The following is a 23,544-nucleotide window of genomic DNA, read 5'->3' as shown; positions in this document are numbered from 1 at the left end:
GCTACGGCAAAGGGTGTTGGTGGGCTCAGTGGCACATGGGAGAGCTGGCCTGGGCAGCAGAAGAACTCCTCACTATGACAAGGTAGAAGGGAAAGAGAGGAGGTCCCTGATCCTGGAGGAGGTGTGTGCAGGAGTTGAGGAGAAACGAGCTTGCCAGATGGCTGGGATGCGGCAACAGGGCGCCTGGACAAGATGGGAGCGAACAGTGGAGCGCAAAGTCACATGGACTGAGCTTTGGAAGGCTGAACCCTACAGGATAAAATTCCTGATCCAGGCGGTCTACGACGTGTTGCCAAGTCCATCCAACCTCTTCTCCTGGGGAAAGGTGGAGACACCAGCATGCCCCTATGCCAGAGGAGAGGAACGTTGGAACACATCCTGAGCTGCTGTCCAAAAGCCCTGGGCTGAAGGGCGTTACCGCTGGCGGCATGACCAGGTCCTAAAAGCCGTGGCGGATTCTATCTGCAGTGGAATTAGCCACAGCAAGAGCCTTCAGCCCAGTGAAGACCACAGCCTTTGTCAGAGCTGGGGAGAAGTCAATACCAGCTGCCCGGGCACCTCCTCTGGCCTGTTGGCAACGGCACGACTGGGAGCTGGCAGTTGATCTGGGCAAGCAGCTGAAGTTCCCTGAAGCAGTTGCCATAACAACATTAAGGCCTGACATTGTGCTCACCTCAGAGGCCTCCAAGCAGGTGATTCTCTTAGAGTTAACAGTGCCTTGGGAGGACCGTATGGAGGAGGCCAACGAAAGAAAGAGGGCAAAGTACTCCCAGCTTGTGGAGGGTTGCCGGAGCAATGGGTGGCGGGCGATATGCCAACCTGTCGAAGTGGGATGTCGAGGGTTTGTGGGCCATTCCCTTTGCAGGGCCTACAAAATGCTTGGCATCACAGGGGCGAGTCAGCGAAGGGCCATCAAGTTGGCCACTGATGCTGCAGAAGTAGCATCAAGGTGGCTGTGGATCAGGAGAGGAGAGGCATGGCGTGTAGGGTAGTAGCGCCACCTGGACATAAGCTGGGACTTGATCACCCCGGCTGGGTCGCCTAGGGGAGGGGGTCTGATTGTTGAAAGACCCGAAACCCCCCGTGATCCTAGGTTACATCACTGATGATATGTCCAGGTGCACCAGACGGTGTATCAAAAACCTTCTTTCTGGAACAACCAGTGACTACCAGGAACAGTCTGGTTGACCACCAAGTACAGAATGGTGACAGCTGGAGAGACAGTGGACAGCTCGGAAAGACGGCATCGGGGCAGTGAGGGGTAGCATCCCAAGCTGCACCTTCTGAGAAGAAGGAACCCACAAAAGCTATGAATCAACCTACAGGAGATATACCCCTAGGGATTCCCGAGAGGGGGGGCGGAAGAGAATCCCACAGGACGGATCAAAGGATGACGACACATGGCAATGAAAATATGACGACGATAATGGAATGCATATGTGGCAAGATATGCAAGAACCGACATGGCCTGCGGATCCACCAGGCCAAGATGAAGTGTATGCAGAAGGAGGTAGAGTCACAGCACACAGGAACTACGCCTGGTGAGATGCAGGAGGAGCCAGGCCCGGAGTCACCCCACAGTGCCCGGAGCCTCCAGGTGATGCAATCACCTGACGTACACAGAACATCAGAACATCGTCGGGTGAAGTGGCCCCAAGCTAGCAAGGAGAAGGTGTGGCGCCAGTTTGACGGAGATGCAGATACCATCTTGGAGGCAACTGCCAAAGGGAGAGCTGATCGACGCCTCAAAACGATGACTACAATCATTATCAGCCTAGCTGCAGAGAGGTTTGGACTTGAGGAGAAGCAAGCAGCTGAAGCCCCTTATACCATGAACAACAGAGCAAGTAAAATCCATCAGCTCAGGCAGGAGCTGAAGAACTTGAGGCAGCAGTACAAGGCTGCAAGCGAAGAGGAGAGGGGACCGCTTGCGGAGCTACGCAGCATAATCCACAAAAAGCTGATGACCCTGAGGAGAGCGGAGTGGCATAGGAGGAGGAGGAAGGAGAGGTCCAGGAGGAGAGCTGCCTTTCTAGTGAACCCATTTGGATTTACAAAACAGCTGCTAGGACAGAAGCGTAGCGGCCAACTCACCTGCTCTAAAGCTGAGGTTGACCACCACCTCAAGCAATCCTACAGTGATGAGTACAGAGAGCAAGACCTAGGCCCCTGCAGGTTCCTGATCAATCCACCTGCACCGGCTACGGACTTTAATGGGAAAGAGCCAGGCTGGAAGGAGATCCAGGAGGTGGTTAGAAGGGCAAGGGCAAACTCCGCTCCAGGGCCCAGTGGAGTACCGTATAAGGTTTATAAGAACTGTCCAAGACTACTCCACAGACTCTGGAAGATCCTGAAGGTGATTTGGAGGAGGGGAAAGGTAGTAGACCAGTGGAGACAGGCAGAGGGTGTGTGGATCCCGAAGGAGGAGAAGTCTCAGAAGATCGAGCAGTTCAGGACCATCTCACTGCTGAGTGTTGAAGGAAAGATTTTCTTCAGCCTCATTTCCAGGCGACTGACAGACTACCTCCTGAAGAACTCCTACATCGATACAGCAGTCCAGAAGGGAGGAATCCCAGAGGTATCTGGATGTCTGGAGCATACAGGTGTGGTCACTCAGCTTATCAGGGAAGCCAGGGAGAACAAGGGGGACCTGGCTGTGCTGTGGCTGGACCTCGCAAATGCCTATGGATCCGTACCCCATAAACTGGTCGAAGAGCGCTGAATCGGCATTATACCCGAAGAAGTTCAGAGACCTCATCCTGGACTACTATACCAACTTCCATATGAGAGTCTCCTCCGAACAACAACCTCAGACTGGCACAAGCTTGAGAAGGGAATCATCACTGGCTGTACAATCTCAGTCATCCTTTTGCACTCGCCATGAACATGCTGGTGAAATCTGCGGAGATGCAGTGCAGGGGGCCCCTCTCGAAGTCTGGAGTTAGACAGCCACCCATCCGAGCCTTCATGGATGACCTGACAGTGACCACAACATCTGTCCCAGGCTGCAGGTGGATCCTGAACGGCCTCCAGGAGCTGATGTCCTGGGCTCGCATGAACTTCAAGCCAGCTAAGTCAAGGTCCCTCGTGCTGAAGAAAGGGAAGGTCACTGACAAGTTCCACTTCTCACTTGGCACCACCAAGATACCATCACTGACAGAGGAACCTGTGAAGAGCCTGGGGAAGGTGTTCAATTGTAGCCTGAGGGATGCAGCTTCCACAAAAGCGACCAACCAAGACCTGGAGACCTGGCTGGCCGCGGTGGACAAGTCTGGCCTTCCTGGCAAGTTCAAGGCCTGGATTTACCAGCATGGCATCCTCCCTCGGATCCTCTGGCCCCTCCTGGTGTATGAAGTCCCCATTTCAACGGTGGAAGGCTTTGAGATGAGGATTAGCAGGTTTTTGCGCAGGTGGCTGGGACTGCCTCGAAGCCTGAGTAGCATTGCACTATATGGGCAGAACAACAAGCTGAAGCTTCCCATGAGCAGCCTGAGCGAGGAGTTCATGGTGACGCGGTCCAGGGAGGTCTTACAGTATCGGGATTCCAGTGATCCAAAGGTTGCCCAGGCTGGGATTGAGGTCAGGACAGGGCGGAAGTGGAGGGCTACTGTGGCAGTGGACGACGCAGAGTCAAGGCTACGGCAAAGGGTGTTGGTGGGCTCAGTGGCACATGGGAGAGCTGGCCTGGGCAGCAGAAGAACTCCTCGCTATGACAAGGTAGAAGGGAAAGAGAGGAGGTCCCTGATCCTGGAGGAGGTGCGTGCAGGAGTTGAGGAGAAACGAGCTTGCCAGATGGCTGGGATGCGGCAACAGGGCTCTGGACAAGATGGGAGCTGAACAGTGGAGCGCAAAGTCACATGGACTGAGCTTTGGAAGGCTGAACCCTACAGGATAAAATTCCTGATCCAGGCGGCTCACGACGTGTTGCCAAGTCCATCCAACCTCTTCTCCTGGGGAAAGGTGGAGACACCAGCATGCCCCCTATGCCAGAGGAGAGGAACGTTGGAACACATCCTGAGCTGCTGTCCAAAAGCCCTGGGCTAAGGGCGCTACGCTGGCGGCATGACCAGGTCCTAAAAGCCGTAGTGGATTCTATCTGCAGTGGAATTAGCCACAGCAAGAGCCTTCGCCCAGTGAAGACCACAGCCTTTGTCAGAGCTGGGGAGAAGTCAATACCAGCTGCCCGGGGCACCTCCTCTGACCTGTTGGCAACGGCACGCGACTGGGAGCTGGCAGTTGATCTGGGCAAGCAGCTGAAGTTCCCTGAAGCAGTTGCCATAACAACATTAAGGCCTGACATTGTGCTCACCTCAGAGGCCTCCAAGCAGGTGATTCTCTTAGAGTTAACAGTGCCTTGGGAGGACCGTATGGAGGAGGCCAACGAAAGAAAGAGGGCAAAGTACTCCCAGCTTGTGGAGTGTTGCCGGAGCAATGGGTGGCGGGCGATATGCCAACCTGTCGAAGTGGGATGTCGAGGGTTTGTGGGCCATTCCCTTTGCAGGGCCTACAAAATGCTTGGCATCACAGGGGCGAGTCAGCGAAGGGCCATCAAGTTGGCCACTGATGCTGCAGAAGTAGCATCAAGGTGGCTGTGGATCAGGAGAGGAGAGGCATGGCGTGTAGGGTAGTAGCGCCACCTGGACATAAGCTGGGACTTGATCACCCCGGCTGGGTCGCCTAGGGGAGGGGGTCTGATTGTTGAAAGACCCGAAACCCCCCGTGATCCTAGGTTACATCACTGATGATATGTCCAGGTGCACCAGACGGTGTATCAAAAACCAGAAGTTAGATACATTTTCATCAATCAGTTCTTACAAACTGTCTTTTTCAATTAATCAGTTCAATTATTAGTCTGTGACATCAAAGAGAAAAATATATAGGTAATTGTTATATATTGTTATATTGGTTCTGCATATTAATAAAAAACAATGAAATATCATTCTTCCTTCTGTTCTTTTAGAGAAAAACATATTATTTTTAACTAGATTTTTACTGTATTTTACTTATTGCATTAAGCATTTGAATCTACTTTGCAATAATGGTTGTTGGATCGAACAATATTGAAGGTTCCTCAGATAAAAAAAAAAATCAATCTTAAAAGCCATTTGAAAGCAAAATACATAAATACTGTAAATTGGGTATCGCTGAAAGTTTGACTAATCTTGAGATATAATTGTTCTATCGGGAAGACACGCAGGCTTGAGTGAGGTTTAAGATGCCATTTATTTGATAAATGTAAAACAGAAGGTAATGTCTCTCTCTTTGGCGTAGGCCCCCGTCCGGCGGTCCGAGGGAGTTGTGCCCGGAACCGTCATGTCCTGCCAGAGATAGGAGGCAGAGGCGAGGATGTTCATATGGCATTCCAGCAGAAAGTTCCCTAACAGCATCTGTTTCTAAACATTTTTAGACACTAATAGGCTCACTAAGGCACATGAAAGTACAAAAAAGACAAAACATTTTCTGTTCTTCTAATGGTGTCAGAAATAGTATGTGCACATCTAGAACTGACAGTAAGAAAAGAGAAAAAAAGAACAGCTGGGAGAGGGATAAGGCAGAGCCGGGGGAGAGAGAGAGAGAGAGAGAGAGAGAGAGAGAGAGAGAGAGAGAGACACACAAAGCCTGTCTGTGTGTGTGTCTTTATGTTTATACGTAGCTGGCTGAAAAGCAGTGTGTTTTTGTTTTGTTATACACTGAAAAGTGTTTATTAAATGTCAAGCGTGGATTGTTCACCCAGTCCCTGCTTCCTCCTTTCCACATTGAGAACCTAATTTGCCACAACTTCATTAAAATGGAAGTGGACACAGAACTATGAGTTTTAAACATCTCCCACCTGTGTGAATGGCAAAAACCTGCTCTGATTACCATTTGAAACTGTTTGAACCCAAACTTCCAATGGAAGTTCATATTAGAGATGCACCGCTCCGATACTGACGTTTTTATATGGATCGGGGTATCTGTCCGACGAGCCAGTTCCAAATCCGATACTGTGTGTTAGTCCTATTTTTTACTGTCAAGCTCAAAAAATGACATTAAAACAGTTAAAGCAGTTCATATGACTCGTGCATTTTATTCAAAGCCACTTGAAGATGTGTGATAGCTCTGTGAATCACAAAATGCTGTGTTTTATAAGTAAATAAATAAAATGCACATGCAGCTCCAGCATGTCAGTGAATGGCACTGCTCTATTTACACACTCGTGGCTATGTTTAGCCTTCATGCGGTGTGCAATATTTGAGAGCTACTCACGAACAACATCTCAGATGTAGATGCTCAAAAGTTTGGTTCACTTAATATGCATTTAGAACGGCACTAGAGGTGCATTTTACCAGAATTTGAATAAGAATACTGTGAACTTGCCTACAAACAGACAAACTTACAGGACTTCCTGGAGAGTTCAGATTGTCAAAATAAAAGCATGATGGATTAAAATTTAAAGGTGCACAATTAAGAGTTATTACAATATATTACTATTATAATATATCATTTTTATAATTTGTTTACAATTTATAACTATATTTAAGTTGAATGGGTTCCAAAACATAAGCTGAGCTGATATATTGCAACTAAATTGATCAAAAAAAGAGATCTGAATCCTTATAAATTTATCTGAGTCCAGATAAAAGTTGAAAAAGTTTGCAAAAAAAAAAGAAAAGGGTGCGTTTCCCAAAAGCATTGTTGCAAGTTATATCGTTACCAATATATTTCAATGATTTGGTGTTTCCTGAAACAGTAGTTCCAACGAACATTTGCAAAAAGCATAGCAAAATAGTGTTGTTGGAACTTCAGCACTTTACCTGTGATTAGAAGCATAGTTCATTGTTAGTTTGCAGTGTTGACATCATTTGACTTACCTGAGGCTTCTATATATTTTATTCCATATATATATTTAATTCAGTAAAGACTTTGACCCTGTATGCATGCACTTAAGGAAACTGCTTCTTCCGGGATTTTACAGAAAGCAGTGTTCAAACGTCAGTAGATGGGTATGCAGCCATTTAAGGGATTAAATGCTGTTTAGAGAAAGCTCTTTAACACACGTGGCTTCTGTCGGAGAACACAGCTTCTGTGTCCATGTTAACACATGAGTTAAGTTCTAATATGTTTTTGAAGAGTGAGCATGTGCATACTTTATGTGCTCAAGTGCATCGGGGGAACCCCAGAGTCTGATGTAAAGGGAAACCCCACTATTGCTGCCAATGTATCTGTCACATTTACATAGTACACGCAGCTTTCGTGTCTTTAGCAGCTTTCTGGAGAACTTGTAAATTAGCTATTCTAATGTTATATCTGTAGATATTATTACTCCACCCCCTACGTAACGTAATTAATGACAGGTTTGTATTGTTGAACCAACAAGGTTTGCACAATGGATGTGCAACATAGCTACTATGTTTGCGGGAAATAGTTGTGACTAGCTAGTTAATTTCTCAATCGATGCATCGTACTGTGATGGTTAAGCAGTGAGTTAGGTTATATGAGAAACCCACCCCTGAGCAGATTAAGTGCAACAATGCTGATATTGACAATTCTTTCCCCATTTCCTATTATAAATAACAAAAATCAAGTCACTATCATTAAAGCGTTGCAAAGTTATAGTTTGACCAAATAGTAGTTTTATAAAGCTCGCCAGTGTGCTATCATTACCCCAACCAGTCAACCCTATAGAGAGAATAAAGCCTTTTTCTAAACAGCTTATAGTTGATATCATTTGAAATACTTACAATCCAAAGTAAATTAACATCAATTGTAAAAATAAAAAAAAAATAAATGATATAGCAATATTGGTTAGGAAATCTAGGCCATAAAGATCATGATCTGATCATGCAGTCAATCACACAGTCTTTCTAGGTCTATCAATGTCAGGTCCATTCAACCTTGACCGGTTACTATAAAACGTTGTAAAAATTACACAATTCACGTTTGGTCAATGATTAGATGCCCCAATTGCACACCAAAAACAAACCAAAACACATGGTTAAAAGTAAATCCTGAAAAGGTTTGACATCCATGGAAACTAGACTCATATCTCTCATAAGCATTTTCAATAAAGAATTATTTGTCTGAAAGTTATCTTATTGTACAACTTTATATGAGGTGTCTTCAACTACTATGTTCTAATATTAAAATACATACAATACAATATATTTATTATGTAACAACATGTTGTTCTGATAAAAACATTACGACCTAATATGCTGTTGCCCTACCTAAACATAGTTGCGGACCAGGTACACCCCTTCATGGCAATGGTATTCACTTGTGGCAGTGGCCTCTTTCAGCTGGATAATGCACCATGCCACACTGCACACATTGTTCAGGAATGGTTTGAGGAATATGATGAAGAGTTCAAGGTGTTGCCCTGGCCTGTAAATTATGGCGTTATATATGTGCCTCATTCCTGAGCGAGTAATTGTAAGTTTTGAGCACAGAGAACTATATTTTGCAAGCACATTGCATTATATTTTGAACAGAAATTAACAATCGCAAATAAAAAAATCGTTTGAGCAAAGAAAAAACGATTCCGTGCTCAATAAATGTATTCGATATTATCCATATTAACGTGCAATAATAACCCTCTCACGCAGTTTACTCAGGTGCTCTCACAAATTTATTCTCTGCGCTCTGTCAAGTCTCTCTCTCTGTCTCTCGCTCAACCTCTTAATTCTGTGCGCGCTCAACTCTGGACACACACGCGCTCAACTCTTGACACACACGCGGCTCAACTCTTGACACACACGCGGCTCAACTCTTGACACACACGCGGCTCAACTCTTGACACACGCGGCTCAACTCTTGACACACGCGGCTCAACTCTTGACACACGCGGCTCAACTCTTGACACACGCGCGCTCAACTCTTCAAACACCGCGCGCTCAACTCTTCAAACACACGCGGCTCAACTCTTCAAACACACGCGGCTCAACTCTTCAAACACACGCGCGCTCAACTCTTCAAACACACGCGCTCAACTCTTCAAACACACGCGGCTCAACTCTTGACACACACGCAGCTCAACTCTTGACACACCGCACGCTCAACTCTTGACACACACGCCGCTCAACTTGCAACAGCGTTACAAGTGTGCCACAAAATCAACCAATCGGAAAAGTAAAGGTCAGTTGTGATTGGCTGTTGGTCTCCAATCACCACGCAGCACAAAGATGACGAAAAATTTATTTTATGGATAGATGTCTTCTCTAGCCACCATCAAACATGACAGAGTCAAATGGTGAAAACTGCAACAATATGCCACAACGTCAGGTGAGTTAGTAATTTCTAGTTTTATGATGTTATGGTTTTCTATGCCTTTGATGAAACCCTGCTATTATCTACGGAAGCGTATTGCATTCACTTGAGAAAAAAAATCTACTCTGTTTTTCTGAATTAACTGACTTAATTATCTCAGAATTACGAGATAATTTTTCATGGAAAAAAGTTTTTGCTCTGTTTTTCTGAATTAATGAGATCCCTCAAAATCCTGCCAGGAGCTCTATTTTAGCTGGATGCACATGAATTTATAGAGATATATTTTAAACTTGGCCTTCAATACAAAGACATTACTGTCTATGACATTTGTAATACTGTCATGGCTGAGACACGCTTTGATCTTCCAAAGGACACTAATTACACGAGAACTACCGGAATTCTAGAACTACTACAATGGCCATAGTGGTCATTCTGACCGTTCATACTAGACTGTACCAAATGTCATGTCATATTTACATTCGAAACTTCTATTGAGGTTTTAGAATGAAGATTCTAATGTCTGTCGTCATATTTTATATCGTCATCACCCTAAAAATTTATTGAATAAAATAGAATAATATGGATCAAATGGAGCGCCAAGCGAACGCAGATAGTCCTACATTATACGATCTTTTTTTGTAATATATAATAGTGCTAGACTATATAAATACATAGGATTGATTACAATTTCCAATAACTCCAGAGCGTTGTAAAGTCCAAAAGTCAACATGTTTTGAAAAAGGATAGATGTAATAATTTCCAAAATTCACAACATGTTTTTATCTAACGAAATATTCCGCCTCAATCCATGTTTGTTGGCGTTTAGACTTTCGAAAACAATTTCACTGTGGTGAAAAACTTGCTGTACACAAAGCGAGGCACGCACCTTCCGGGGCAGTCTAGCAGCTAATATATAATATATAGGCCTATGTATTTATATAGTCTAGCACTATTATATATTACAAAAAAAGATCGTATAATGTAGGACTATCTGCGTTCGCTTGGCGCTCCATTTGATCCATATTATTCTATTTTATTCAATACATTTTTAGGGTGATGACGATATAAAATATGACGACAGACATTAGAAGCTTCATTCTAAAACCTCAATAGAAGTTTCGAATGTAAATATGACATGACATTTGGTACAGTCTAGTATGAACGGTCAGAATGACCACTATGGCCATTGTAGTAGTTCTAGAATTCCGGTAGTTCTCGTGTAATTAGTGTCCTTTGGAAGATCAAAGCGTGTCTCAGCCATGACAGTATTACAAATGTCATAGACAGTAATGTCTTTGTATTGAAGGCCAAGTTTAAAATATATCTCTATAAATTCATGTGCATCCAGCTAAAATAGAGCTCCTGGCAGGATTTTGAGGGATCTCATTAATTCAGAAAAACAGAAAAAAATATTTTTTTAATGAAAAATTAGCTCGTAATTCTGAGATAATTAAGTCGTTAATTCAGAAAAACAGAGCAAAAACTTTTTTCCATGAAAAATTATCTCGTAATTCTGAGATAATTAAGTCGTTAATTCAGAAAAACAGAGTAGATTTTTTTTTCTCAAGTGAATGCAATACGCTTCCGTAGATAATAGCAGGGTTTCATCAAAGGCATCGAAAACCATAACATCATAAAACTAGAAATTACTAACTCACCTGACGTTGTGGCATATTGTTGCAGTTTTCACCATTTGACTCTGTCATGTTTGATGGTGGCTAGAGAAGACATCTATCCATAAAATAAATTTTTCGTCATCTTTGTGCTGCGTGGTGATTGGAGACCAACAGCCAATCACAATTGACCTTTACTTTTCCGATTGGTTGATTTTGTGGCACACTTGTAACGCTGTTGCAAGTTGAGCGCGTGTGTGTCAAGAGTTGAGCGCGTGTGTGTCAAGAGTTGAGCGCGCGTGTGTGTCAAGAGTTGAGCGCGTGTGTTTGAAGAGTTGAGCGCGCGTGTGTTTGAAGAGTTGAGCGCGCGTGTGTTTGAAGAGTTGAGCGCTGTGTTTGAAGAGTTGAGCGCGCGTGTGTCAAGAGTTGAACGCGCGTGTGTTTGAAGAGTTGAGCGCGCGTGTGTCAAGAGTTGAGCGCGCGTGTGTGTCAAGAGTTGAGCGCGCGTGTGTGTCAAGAGTTGAGCGCGCGTGTGTGTCAAGAGTTGAGCGCGTGTGTGTGTGTCCAGAGTTGAGCGCGCACAGAATTAAGAGGTTGAGCGAGAGACAGAGAGAGGGACTTGACAGAGCGCAGAGAATAAATTTGTGAGAGCACCTGAGTAAACTGCATGAGAGGGTTATTATTGCACGTTAATATGGATAATAGCAAATACATTTATTGAGCACGGAATCGTTTTTTCTTTGCTCAAACGATTTTTTTATTTGCGATTGTTAATTTCTGTTCAAAATATAATGCAATGTGCTTGCAAAATATAGTTCTCTGTGCTCAAAACTTACAATTACTCGCTCAGGAATGAGGCACATATATAACGCCATAGTAAATTCCCTAGATCTCAATCCGGTCAGTGGGATGTAATGGACCAACAAGTCTGATCCACGGCAGCTCCACCTTGCAACTTATAGGTCTTTTGCAGGATCTGCTGCTAATGTCTTGGTGCCAGATACAACAGGACAACTTCAGGGGTCTTGTAGAGTCCATGCATCCCACAAGCCTTGCCATTTTACAGATGCTCTGACCCAGTCGTCTGGCCATAACAATTTGTCCCTTGTCAAAGTCCCTCAGGTCTTTACTCATGCCCATTTCTCCTGCATTCAACACGTTGACTACAAGAACTGACTGTTCACTTACCATCTAATCTACCCAGATTTTGACATGTGGCATTGTTAGGGGATGATCAACATTATTCGCTTCACCTGCGAGTTGGGCTGGGCGATATGGCAAAAAAATTAAATCTTTATCAAAGTTTTTAATCAAACTTTTTCAAATTGTACTCATCTTGTAATAATGTACTCCACATGATTCAAATTGTATGTTTTTATTACATTGCAAGGCAACCTGGTTAAAGAAATCCAAGTTATTTGCATTATAGGAAACAAAGGTATGCAAGAAAAGAGTACAAATATATGCACCACAGGTGGAAGTTCTCAACATAGTGTAAATGTCAAATAAATTAAAGTCGGATAAACCCAGCTATTCAGAAATAATAGAATAAAATTCAAAACACTGCTAAATACTTGTCTAGGTATTCAATTTATCTAAAACAAATCTATCTAGAAAGTTATCTAGACATCAATATCCATAAATTATCAAGTTCATCTAGAAAGTACTCATTGTATATCTAACAATTTGTGTGTATATTCATAAACCCCCGCAGATAGAGACGCACCCGCAAGTGGTTCACGCTGAGAATCACAGTAATATGAAATTATTTACCATTACAATTCAACTAGTAAAGTTTGTTAAAACGATCGCTCGCCAAATGTTTGCTATCGATGCAGTACACTTGAAACGCATCACAGAACACAGCAATAATGTGCGATCTATCTAAATCATCATGGTAAAAGGAGCAGTGGATTTGATTCTCCCAAATATAACCTATCCAAATTATTTGACAGTATTTGATACTTTTTTATTTGTCAAAGAAAGGAGACGTTCATCAACATGTGCACGTTGAGGCCAGTTATTAAGACCAAGCTGGTGTATACATGCACGACGGATGAAGTGGAGCTACAATCACACTGTGTACAATCGTACTGGGAATATTACAGCTGTCTTTTATATCAGTTTCCATGTTGTTAACCTGTCACGTTCATTTGGAGCACGCCACACACGTGCAGCTGATCAGATCGGGAGAAGCATTAAGACATGCACTTTGAATAATTTTGGTGGATTTACAATGTATCTACCTACAGCGTTTGCATGTTTTTATGCAAAATCTCGATTTCTCAATTAAAAATTTTTATAAATCATGTCACAAAGCACATTTGAATTCATCTAAAAACCGCAATGTATTAAGTACATTTCCAATTTACTGTAGAAATCTAAATTCATAAAGAATTTTATGTAATGAAATAAAGTTCAAAGTTAATTGTGTTCTAATTAACTAAACTGTAAGAGCAGCACAAATCTGTTTGCTTTCTAGTGCAGTTTGCATGCATTTAAACTGTTTAAAGTATTCAATTAATGCTGGAATTCAGCTTACGTATTGTTCCAACCTTTGTTTCCCTTCAGAATTCTTGAAGAAATGTATTCATAAAGCAAACACTAGCAGTGAAAAGCTTCATTTTTTAAACATGCCTAGAGAAAATAACCTGCAGAGAAAATCAGAAACATTTTTCCATCCTAAGAAAAATTGAGGGGAGACGCAACTGCCGCCCCCCTCTTATTCCTCTGATAGGCTGAGTGGAGCTGCTGAGTGGAGCTGCTGATTTTCTCATTCAGTGAGCTCAACAGCAGAGATGACCTCATGTTTCTACGCCTTTAAACAACAGCTCCCAACTGCACAAATGCAAGTGTAAAACTCGAGTGCAACTGATTTGAATAAGAATAGAATTAAAGTCATTCTCTTGGGGAGAGGGTTGCTCTTTGCTGCTCACTGTTTTAAACTGGTTGAGAGTTTGCATGAATGCCATTATGACTACTGGTTATTTCACCCTTTACTCTTAAAATAAAGGTTCCAGTTAGACATATAGCAGATGAGCAAACAACCTAAAAAAAATATGCATTCAAAATGTAAAACACACACATAAAATAGATGTCTGGGTGATGTATGTGTGCTATTACGGTTCTAAACAATGTTGTATAAAATACGGTATTGTTTTAAATACAAAATCACTTATAGAACAGCTATAACAGATGGAAAGGAAAGTAGGCTGAAATAAAGGTTTGTGGGAAAGTATCTCTCTTCATCAACTCCCTGTGGGACATTACCATACTCTACCCCACCTGCCCACACAACACTCTGCCAGCGCTGCAGAGGTGTGCTCCTGGAGTGTTTGTTTACAATCTGTAATTGTTGCCAAGGCAATCATGAGCAATGAGGGCTGGTAAGCAGCAGTGCCACTAGCACAGAGTATGTGAAATCAGTCTTGCACCCATTTCGTCAGTTCAATGGTACTTTTGATCTAACCATTTGAGCATGAGACAAACAACAATATATATTTGGTATAAAAAGACTTGTTCGCAACTCTAGCTAGCTGCATCGCTGTCTGCTTTCCTCATCGGCTACCTTCTAAGCCAGCATGCTATGCTAACCTAACCAGAAGCTCATAAATGACTGGTTTGGAATGCAACTTCAGATAAAATAGCTCACTTCAAATAGCACTACCAGGGTTTCCCACAGAAATTTGTGAGACGATGGTGGGTGGACCTCTGCCCCTCTAGGGGTGTCCGGGGGCATGCTCCCCCAGAAGAAAACTTTACATTTTAAAGATAAATGCATCAATCTGATGCACTTTGAGAGCAAAATTAAGAGGCTAGATCTATGAAGAATGTTGAGCTCTTGTAAACAATGTTGTGCTCTAGTAGTAATTTATCATTATTATGGAGGAGCATGCTCCTGGACCCCCCTAGAGGGTTTCAAGGTCCACTCACCACAGCCTCACAAAGTCCTGGGGGAAACACTGATGGTAAACGAGATGGAGATTAACGCTGTTCACAAACGGTCAAAACACAAAATGGACTAGAGCATACATTTGAACCAGGGCTCGACATTAAACATTCACTTGTCTGTGTAAAAAAGTTACTTGTCCGGAGAGAAAAAAGGACATTTAAGTTACATGCTTAAGAAACATTTCAAAGTTTATGTTGTTTGGAAACAACCGATGCCAAACCTAATAGTGTACATATGCAATCAACTCAATTCTATGCAACATAATAGCTGGTCTTTACTGTATGATAATAATACATTAATACTTTTTAAAGCTACTAAATATATCCAGTAAAGAGCAGTGAATGTTTTCTCATTTTGGTTGTTTGATTATTATAATAACACACTAGACAGCAGCAGGTCTGTTAGCTTCCAACATTTACAGTCCAACATTTTAATACAAATCCGCTTTTTTCTCAGCTGCTCACGTTCACTTTAGACATCACTCTCTGTGTTTACATGAATACCTCACCAAGGCAGGCATTCTGGCGGAATTATGAACCGTTCAGGCACGCATCAAACAGGGAGCAGCTGTTACTAGATTGCTTGTGAATTATAAAATGACATGCTCTGGATTACTTTCAACAGCAGAAAAAGAATAAGAACTTTCTAATAAGTGACACAGGCGAAGGCATTACAAATATAGCCGGTTATTTTTTTTTTTATTGACATTTTAATCAAGTCTGCTTGTCCGGTCAGGCAAGTACAATTCTCTTTCACTCGCCTCTTCAAAAATCAACTTGTCCAAGACAAGCGTTAATGTCAAGTCCTGTGAGCAATCAAAGAAAATAAGCAAAAGTGGTTACCTGTTTTGAACTTGCTCCTCAGATGCTGAAAATAGTTACGTTGCACGTGTGTGTGTGGGAGCATGCAGCAGGGGGGAAGCGGGGAGCGGGCTGCCACAGTCTAGCTAATTAATGAGAAACACCGGCAAAACTCATGTGAAGCGCACAAGAGACTCTACTCTATAAAAACACTATTTCAATAGAGTTTTGATGTTAGCATGTTACTAAGCTAACAACAAGATACCAAGGCAAGTCTCAAGGCAAGTCAGTCCACTCGGAGGCCACCTTTAGAACACTCCCGAGCAGCTATTTTCTATTACAAGTGTTTGTAATTGTTTGATTGTTGGTTAATAGTCCGCTGTTGAGTTCGAACTGATGCGGGTTCAGCCAAAAAGGTGCATTGAGGGTACAATGGGTGCACTTGCGAGCACCCCTTGTAGCGCTAAAATGTCAAATGGGACACCCTACGGTCTTGTGGACTTCACGAGAATTAAATGAAGGCCGCAGGTCCACATCAAGTGTGCCATTTACAACAGGGCTAATGATATAATAAATTGTGCTTCTTTAGCTCAGATCATGCAAAAGAAAGCTATAGTTTTCAGGCTGGTCCTGCTAATGCACATGTGCGTTCTCAAGTTGACCTGACAGGGGATGTCTGTATCTCATTTACTGATAAGGGACTTCCTGTTCTACATCCGTCATTTTAGGTGCTCCAATTTCCTCCTAAAAACTCCTAAAAACATGAATTGTAATTTTGCAATATATGTAGGGAATTATGACTGTACTCACATTAAAATTAAAACTCCAGTCATATCAGTAACCTTATAAAAGCTGTTTTATTCTACATGGAGAGGGTCCGCACATGGGGGCGGCCATTTTAGAATCACTTGACCAGCCGAATACTACTCGCTTAATCTCAGTAACCGTCCTGTTATTTGACACTTTCACTCTGACTGTGAATACTACATTTCTACAATAGCATCTGTTGATTTTAAATGATGGTGCATGTCAGCCACTTGGTGTCAATGTAAGTCCAAGATGACAAAAAGACAAAAGTTACTGAGTGCACCTTTAATATAAGTGGTCCATCTTGGACTAAACTAACTAACTTTCAAAAGAACAATAACATAGCACACACAAATATTGGGTGGCATAGTCCATTTTTAATTTGATGGAACTGTTTTTTGAGTACTGAATGAAATATACAGAGATGCAGAGACAGCCATATTATATACATTATTTATTTTTTCCCTTAGCTTTTGAAAGCATACATGAGGAGGGAAGTGCAGACTTGTTTACACCTCACGAAACAAAGCGTACAAACTTGATCGTAATGTTTATGAACCTCAGAATATCTAGTGGGGCCAATTACAGCTCAGGACAACCTATTCTCTGAGGAAGCTTTCTCCTCCGTTGCAGAAAGTTTCCGAGTTTCCAGATGGCACAACATGAAGGGAACAGTGTGATCCTTTTGTTTCTCAGAATCTGTGACTGATTTTGTATCGTGCTTAAGTGCTCAATTTCACTTGCTCAATTACACCATGGAAGTATTTATGACTTGGTTGAACAGGCAGATGCAGAGTCTAAAAAGAACCAGCTAGTCTGAAATGCACATAAAACCACCTCCTATCACAACCCTTCCATTAATATGAACTGTTGAGCTCAATACAGGTTTACCTGCATCATCACATAAATATACATTATATCAACCTGGTCTCATAGAATCACATTACAATACCTACATTTCATACATACCACCTGTAAAAGGGCAGATTATCAGTTCATAAATGTGTACTTTTTACCATGTTCCTAACACAATGCTATCTTATGACATAAAAACACTTTTACTACAGCGCATGACTTGTAAGGCAATACATTTTCACATTTGCATTACATAACCAACTACATTTACAAGCTTGTTCGATCACTATCAAATTGTGCAGTAGCTCTACTGATAAGTGTGTTGCACTTGTGATGCAAAGGACCGGGGTATGAGTCCTGAAGAGCACATTAGTCAACATATTAGCCGAAAGTTTCACTAAAGCAACACAAAATAACATGGTTGGTTTGGCAATTGCGTTTTTCATCTCACATTTGCTTTTTATGACACTGTCGGTTAGGTTTAGGTTTAAGGTTTAGGGTAGGGAGGTAGGTGTTGTTGATTTAAAACTCAATAGAGCATTAACTTTCAAAACCTTCAACTTTTCAAAGTGAGGTAGAATGAACAGAACCAGAATTTCATGTTTACAAAGTTAGGAAAAAGAAAAAGAAAAAAGTATTCTGTTTATCACAAGACTATAATGAATAATTGGTGTTTTTTTATTTTGATTTGGGCGGGAAAAATGAATTTTTGTAATTAGTCCACAGTGTGTGTGAATTTGGAGGTTTTAAATTTGAGTGTGAAATATTGTGGGCGGCAAAACAAAGATGCACCAAGTTTACGTTTTATTAAAATTGTATTAGCTTTCGTAGCGCCACTAAGTGGATATTTCGCCTCAGAACTGCCACGATACATGTCAGGAGTCATTGCAAAAATGTCAACATAATTTTCATGACACCAAGCTTTTTTATATCTAGATACGGGTATCATAATGCATTTAATGATTCTGGTTCTGATTTCTGTTTTACATTATGATTCTGGTTTGAAACAATTCCATTAATTAATTTTTTTGAACTTTTTTCATTTGTCCTACAAATATACAGTTTTTGTTAAGTACCATTATGACAACAAAACTGTTTTGAATGTGTATCTGTAATTGTGAGAATAAAAGTTTCACAAGCCTAAAGTACACATAAACAAAGTTAAAGGTCTCTAAAGTTTATTTAGAATTGGACATAACAAAAGTAATGATTTGCTGGCCAGTTAGTAGGTCAAAAGCAACTCTGATCAATTCAATGAGTCACTAGTCAGATTCAAACCATTTCTACATTCTAGTTTTGATCGATTTATTTTAAAAGAACTGGCAAGTGTCATTCGTTTGTTGACAACACTGGTCATGCTGTATGCTTGTTGTTGTGTGCAACCAGTGAAGACAATGCAATACAAAGATGTGTTATTTATTGTCATTGTATTATTTCGCCATACAAATTCTCTCTCATCATTTCCAATTTATACTACTTTCTTTCGCCGTTGCACTGTCAGAGAATTTTCGTACAGTGTTCAATCTGCATTGTCCAAAGACTGTAGACATTTGAGAACCATTAACGAAAATGATCGGCATGAAAATAATTTGGTTCCAGTTTTTTAATTTTTTATTGAATTATTTCTGAATAAGAAGTTATAAGTGTCTACACTAGGCATGTCATAAAATATCGATATATAGATATTTTGATCAGCACGTTATTTTATCAATATATTTTTGAGGCATCGATATATTAACATTTGCCGAGATTTAAATTAGAAGCTCACTTTGTGTGCTTTCCAATTCACCCAGTTGGGCTTCTGTTTACTGTCTGGCGTAATAGAGTTTGGAGAACACAGGGGGTGATATAACACTTACTGAAGCAGGTCTAGTTTTAGAATGCGGCATGGCGTCCGGTGTGCAGCCCCCTTTAATTTACCATGCCGCTCACAATTGATCAAAGTTGTGATGAGAAATGCATTTGAAAACACTATTGTGCAACGGGTAGCCCTGTTTATATCTGGAAGAGAAAATCCTGATATATATTGAGAATCATCGAGAAAATCTTCTGATTATTGATGCATGAAAAAGGCATCGATCCCAAACTTCTACACAGTGGTCTAGTGTAGAGAGCACAGCTGTGGCGCACATTTAGTCAACACAAGACTGAATCCAGCTTGTGTCCTTTACCAAACTTCTACACATCATGTCCTGTCCTCTTTCCATCATTCTGTAAATCTGTCCTATAAATGTCACCCTCTTTCTCTGTACTATGCTCTGTCATTCTGTACCAAGAGAGTCCCCTGTGAATGTGTGCAGAACAGCACACACTCTGTTAACATCCCACTGCAGAGGAATGAAAGTAGGGCAGGACATCTTCCACTGCTTAAAACGTGGTGCATCAAGTATAGGAGGGCTTGAAAACAAGTCTGGAGCGACTGATGACATATTGACTTCAGGAGTAATCTAGAATCTTCCATTGTAAATAATAGACTGCAGCAATCATGGCTTTTTAAATACAGTAAAATAAAAAAGGTATAAATTATCAAGAGATTATGAAATTACTGTATATATATATATAGACAAGTTAAAAAAAATTGTTTAAGAATAAAATAATACAAATGCAAACGGGGCAACAACAAAAAAAAACCTTGGTGTCCCCTTCAAAAATTACTCTTGAGAATTGTTATGTTTATTGTCCCCCCTAACATTTTGATGAAATTTTCGCCCCTGTGTACATGTGCTATCTTGGAAGTTGTTGAAGAAAACTGTGGTACGTGTACATAAAACAAGGTATTTACAGGGTGTATGCCAAATATGATGGCATTGCCAAGGTACCGTGTCCAACAAAACAAAAAGAAAGCATGGTTGTACCATGGTACATTATATTACTTTTTAATAGTGTAGAAACTAATCAAAGCAACAAATCTACAAATAAAATAAAACATCACAAAAATGAGATAGCATGTACAGTTGAAGTCAGAAGTTTACATACACTTAGGTTGATGTCATTAAAAAACATTTTTTAACCACTCCACAGATTTCATATTAGCAAACTATAGTTTTGGCAAGTCGTTTAGGGACTTCGACTTTGTGCATGACATGAGTAATGTTTCCCAACAATTGTTTACAGACAGATTGTTTCACTTTTAATTGACTATATCACAATTCCAGTGGATCAGAAGTTAACATACACTAAGTTAACTGTACCTTTATACCAGAAATACAAACAGCTTCTTATAGGCTAATTGGAGTCAATTGGAGGTGTACCTGTGGATGTATTTAAGCCCTACCTTCAAACTCAGTGCCTCTTTGCTTGACATCATGGGAAAAATCAAAAGAAATTAGCCAAGACCTCTAAAAAAAAAATTGTGGACCTCCACAAGTTTGGTTCATTCTTGGGAGCAATTTCCAAATGCCTGAAGGTAACATGTTCATCTGTACAAACAATAGTACGCAAGTATAAATACCATGGGACCACGCAGCCATCATACCGCTCAAGAAGATGCATTCTGTTTCCTAGAGATTAACGTAGTTTGGTGCGAAAAGGGCAAATCAATCCCAGAACAACAGCAAAGGACCTTATGAAGATGCTGGAGGAAACAGATAGACAAGTATCTATATCCACAGTAAAATTAGTCCTATATCGAAATAACCTGAAAAGCTGCTCAGCAAGGAAGAAGTCACTGCTCCAAAACCAAAAAAAAAAAGCCTGACTTCAATTTGCAAGTGCACATGGGGACAAAGATCTTACTTTTTGAAGAAATTTCCTCTGGTCTAATGAAACAAAAATTGAACTGTTTGGCCATAATGACCATTGTTATACATGGAGGAAAAATGGTGAGGCTTGAAGAACATCATCCCAACAATGTAGCGTGAAGGTGGCAGCATCATGTTGTGGGGGCTTTGCTGCAGGACTGGTGCACTTCACAAAATAGATGGCATCATGAGGAAGGAAAATGATGTGGATATATTAAAGCAATATCTCAAGATATCAGCCAGGAAGTTAAAGCTCTGTCGCAAATGGGTCTTCCAAATGGACAATGGCCCCAAGCATACCTCCAAAGTTGTGGCAAAATGGCTTAAGGAAAACAAAATCAAGGTATTGGAGTGGCCATCACAAAGCCCTGACCTCAATCTGATAGAAAATGTGTGGACAGAACTGAAAAAGCATGTGCGAGCAAGGAGGCAACACACCTACAAAAAGTTACAGCAGTTCTGTCTGGAGGAATGGGCCAGAATTCCAGCAACTTATTGTGAGAAGCTTGTGGAAGTCTACCCAAAACGTTTGATCCAAGTTAAACAATGTAAAGGTAATGCAACCGATTACTAACAAAGTGTATGTAAACTTCTGACCCACTGGGAATGTGATGAAAGAAATAAAAGCTGAAATAAATCATTCTCTACTATCAGACATTTCACATTCTTAAAACAAAGTAGTGATCCTAACTGACTAGTGTTGTCACAGTACCAAAATGTCAGTAGTCAGTACCGATACTAGTGAAATTTCACGGTTCTCGTTACCCATTTTGATACCATAGCAAAAATATGATAATATGATAATGTGCTATTGAACACACCAGATTAGTTATTTTCAATAATTTTATCATTATTTTAATACTTATTATAACATGTTTTAAAGTTTAATTTAATCAACAAAATGGTCACTTTTAATAAGTGAAAATATAACTTTTTAACATGTCATTACATTTTCTTTTATTTAACATGCAGATTAATGATTGTTATTATTATTATTATTAGAGAATATTACATTTTACTATACAGTTGTAATATATTTATATTCAATGTTTTATTTTATTTCTTCAATTTATGCATCTAGGTTTTAATTTGAAGCTTGCTTCACTTTTCCAGATAAACAGTTTACATCACGGTGCAGTGTGACCATTGAAGACTTTAAAGTCATGTCAGAAATCTCCTCTCTTTACACTGTCCTTTGAATCTGACAAATGAAATGCAGGACACAGTTTTGGAGTGTTTGTATTTTAGATTACTGGTGTTTGTGTATGTGGCAATTTTGAAATGTTATGTTTTAAATGTTATTACTGTGAAGCACTTTGGTCAACTCTGTTGTTTTAAATGCAATATAAATAAAGTTGAAAGTTTAATTATATAAATATATAGTTTACATGTTCTGCGTGGTTCACAGTGGATTAGTGCTCTGCTTTGTCATCTCAAACAACGTGAATGATTCTCAATGTCTGTGAAGATTCCAGAGTATGAGATTTATACATTCATTTAAAGTATGCAGCTTATCTACGCTAAGATTGTAGCCTTCAGCTGTTTAATAAATCACATTAGGACATGTCACTTGGATTAATTGTCAATTTCAGTGTAAAAGGAGTAACCGAGAACACGTTCAAAAGCCTGTGAGCAATTTAAAGCAGTTGTGTTTCAGTCATACTGCAAGCTGGTACCAGACAGAGTCGATGCTTGGTAGCACTGCAGAAACACTGTCAAATATAGTTACATTTTAGTACCGACTTGGTATTGAAGTACCGGTACTTTTGACAACACTATAACTGTCTTCTATGATTAAATGTCAGGAAATGTGAAAAACTCAAATGTACACTACTGGTCAAAAGTTTTGAAACACATTCTTTATTATAATCAAAAAAAATAAAATTCCCCAAACATTTTATAATAATAGTAAATTAATCAAAACTATGGAACAACATAAATGGAACTATGGGAATTATGTTCACAAAATCCAAAATAAATCAAAACTGTGTTTTATTTTAGCATCTTCAAAGTAGTCACCCTTTGCCTAGAATTTGCAGACATGTACTCGACATTTTCACAAGCAACTTCTTGATGTATCACCCTGGGATGATTTTTAAACAGTATTTAAGGAGTTCCCATCTATGTTGGGCACTTATTGGCTGCTTTTCTTTATTATTTGGTCCAAGTCATCAATTCAAAAATATATATTTTTTTATTATTAAATTTTAGTTTTATAATTAAATAAATTAATATAGTGACAATTATATTTTTGTCTACAAAACTAATTTCAAATATTTAAGCATGCGCCTTCAGATCAAAAGATTTTTAAGATCATGAGAAACATTTCAGTCAAGTGTTTAAAAACTTTTGACCGGTAGTGTATTTGGCTAAGGTGTATGTAAACATCTGACTTCAACTGTATATAATAAAGGACGGCAGAAAGAGCAAATGGAAAATTGGTAGTGTGCATACATACACTCACCATGAGCAACCTTTTTCAATTCAAAACAAATACAGCATGACTGATATATCTCCTAAAGCCAGAGATT

General features: G+C 40.5%; 2 protein-coding genes and 1 pseudogene across 5 annotated transcripts in view; 1 reads left to right on the top strand and 2 right to left on the bottom strand.

Moving 5' to 3' along the window:
• The window catches only part of LOC127637988 (oxysterol-binding protein-related protein 5-like), a 62,502-nt gene that overhangs the window by 30,725 nt on the left and 8,233 nt on the right, over positions 1 to 23,544 (bottom strand). The gene's annotated exons all lie outside the window — the stretch shown is intronic.
• Positions 1,754 to 4,753, top strand: LOC127637987 (uncharacterized; annotated as a pseudogene).
• LOC127637984 (uncharacterized) overlaps positions 5,217 to 23,544 on the bottom strand; it is a 135,197-nt gene continuing 116,869 nt past the window's right edge. Inside the window, exon 58 of the mRNA XM_052119342.1 lies at positions 5,217 to 5,318. The gene's annotated coding sequence lies outside the window, so the exon portion shown is untranslated. The remainder of the gene's footprint in view (positions 5,319 to 23,544) is intronic.

This window comes from Xyrauchen texanus, chromosome 46 (assembly GCF_025860055.1).
Source record: "Xyrauchen texanus isolate HMW12.3.18 chromosome 46, RBS_HiC_50CHRs, whole genome shotgun sequence".
Lineage (NCBI taxonomy): Eukaryota > Metazoa > Chordata > Actinopteri > Cypriniformes > Catostomidae > Xyrauchen > Xyrauchen texanus.
This window is presented reverse-complemented; position numbering and strand designations above follow the sequence as displayed.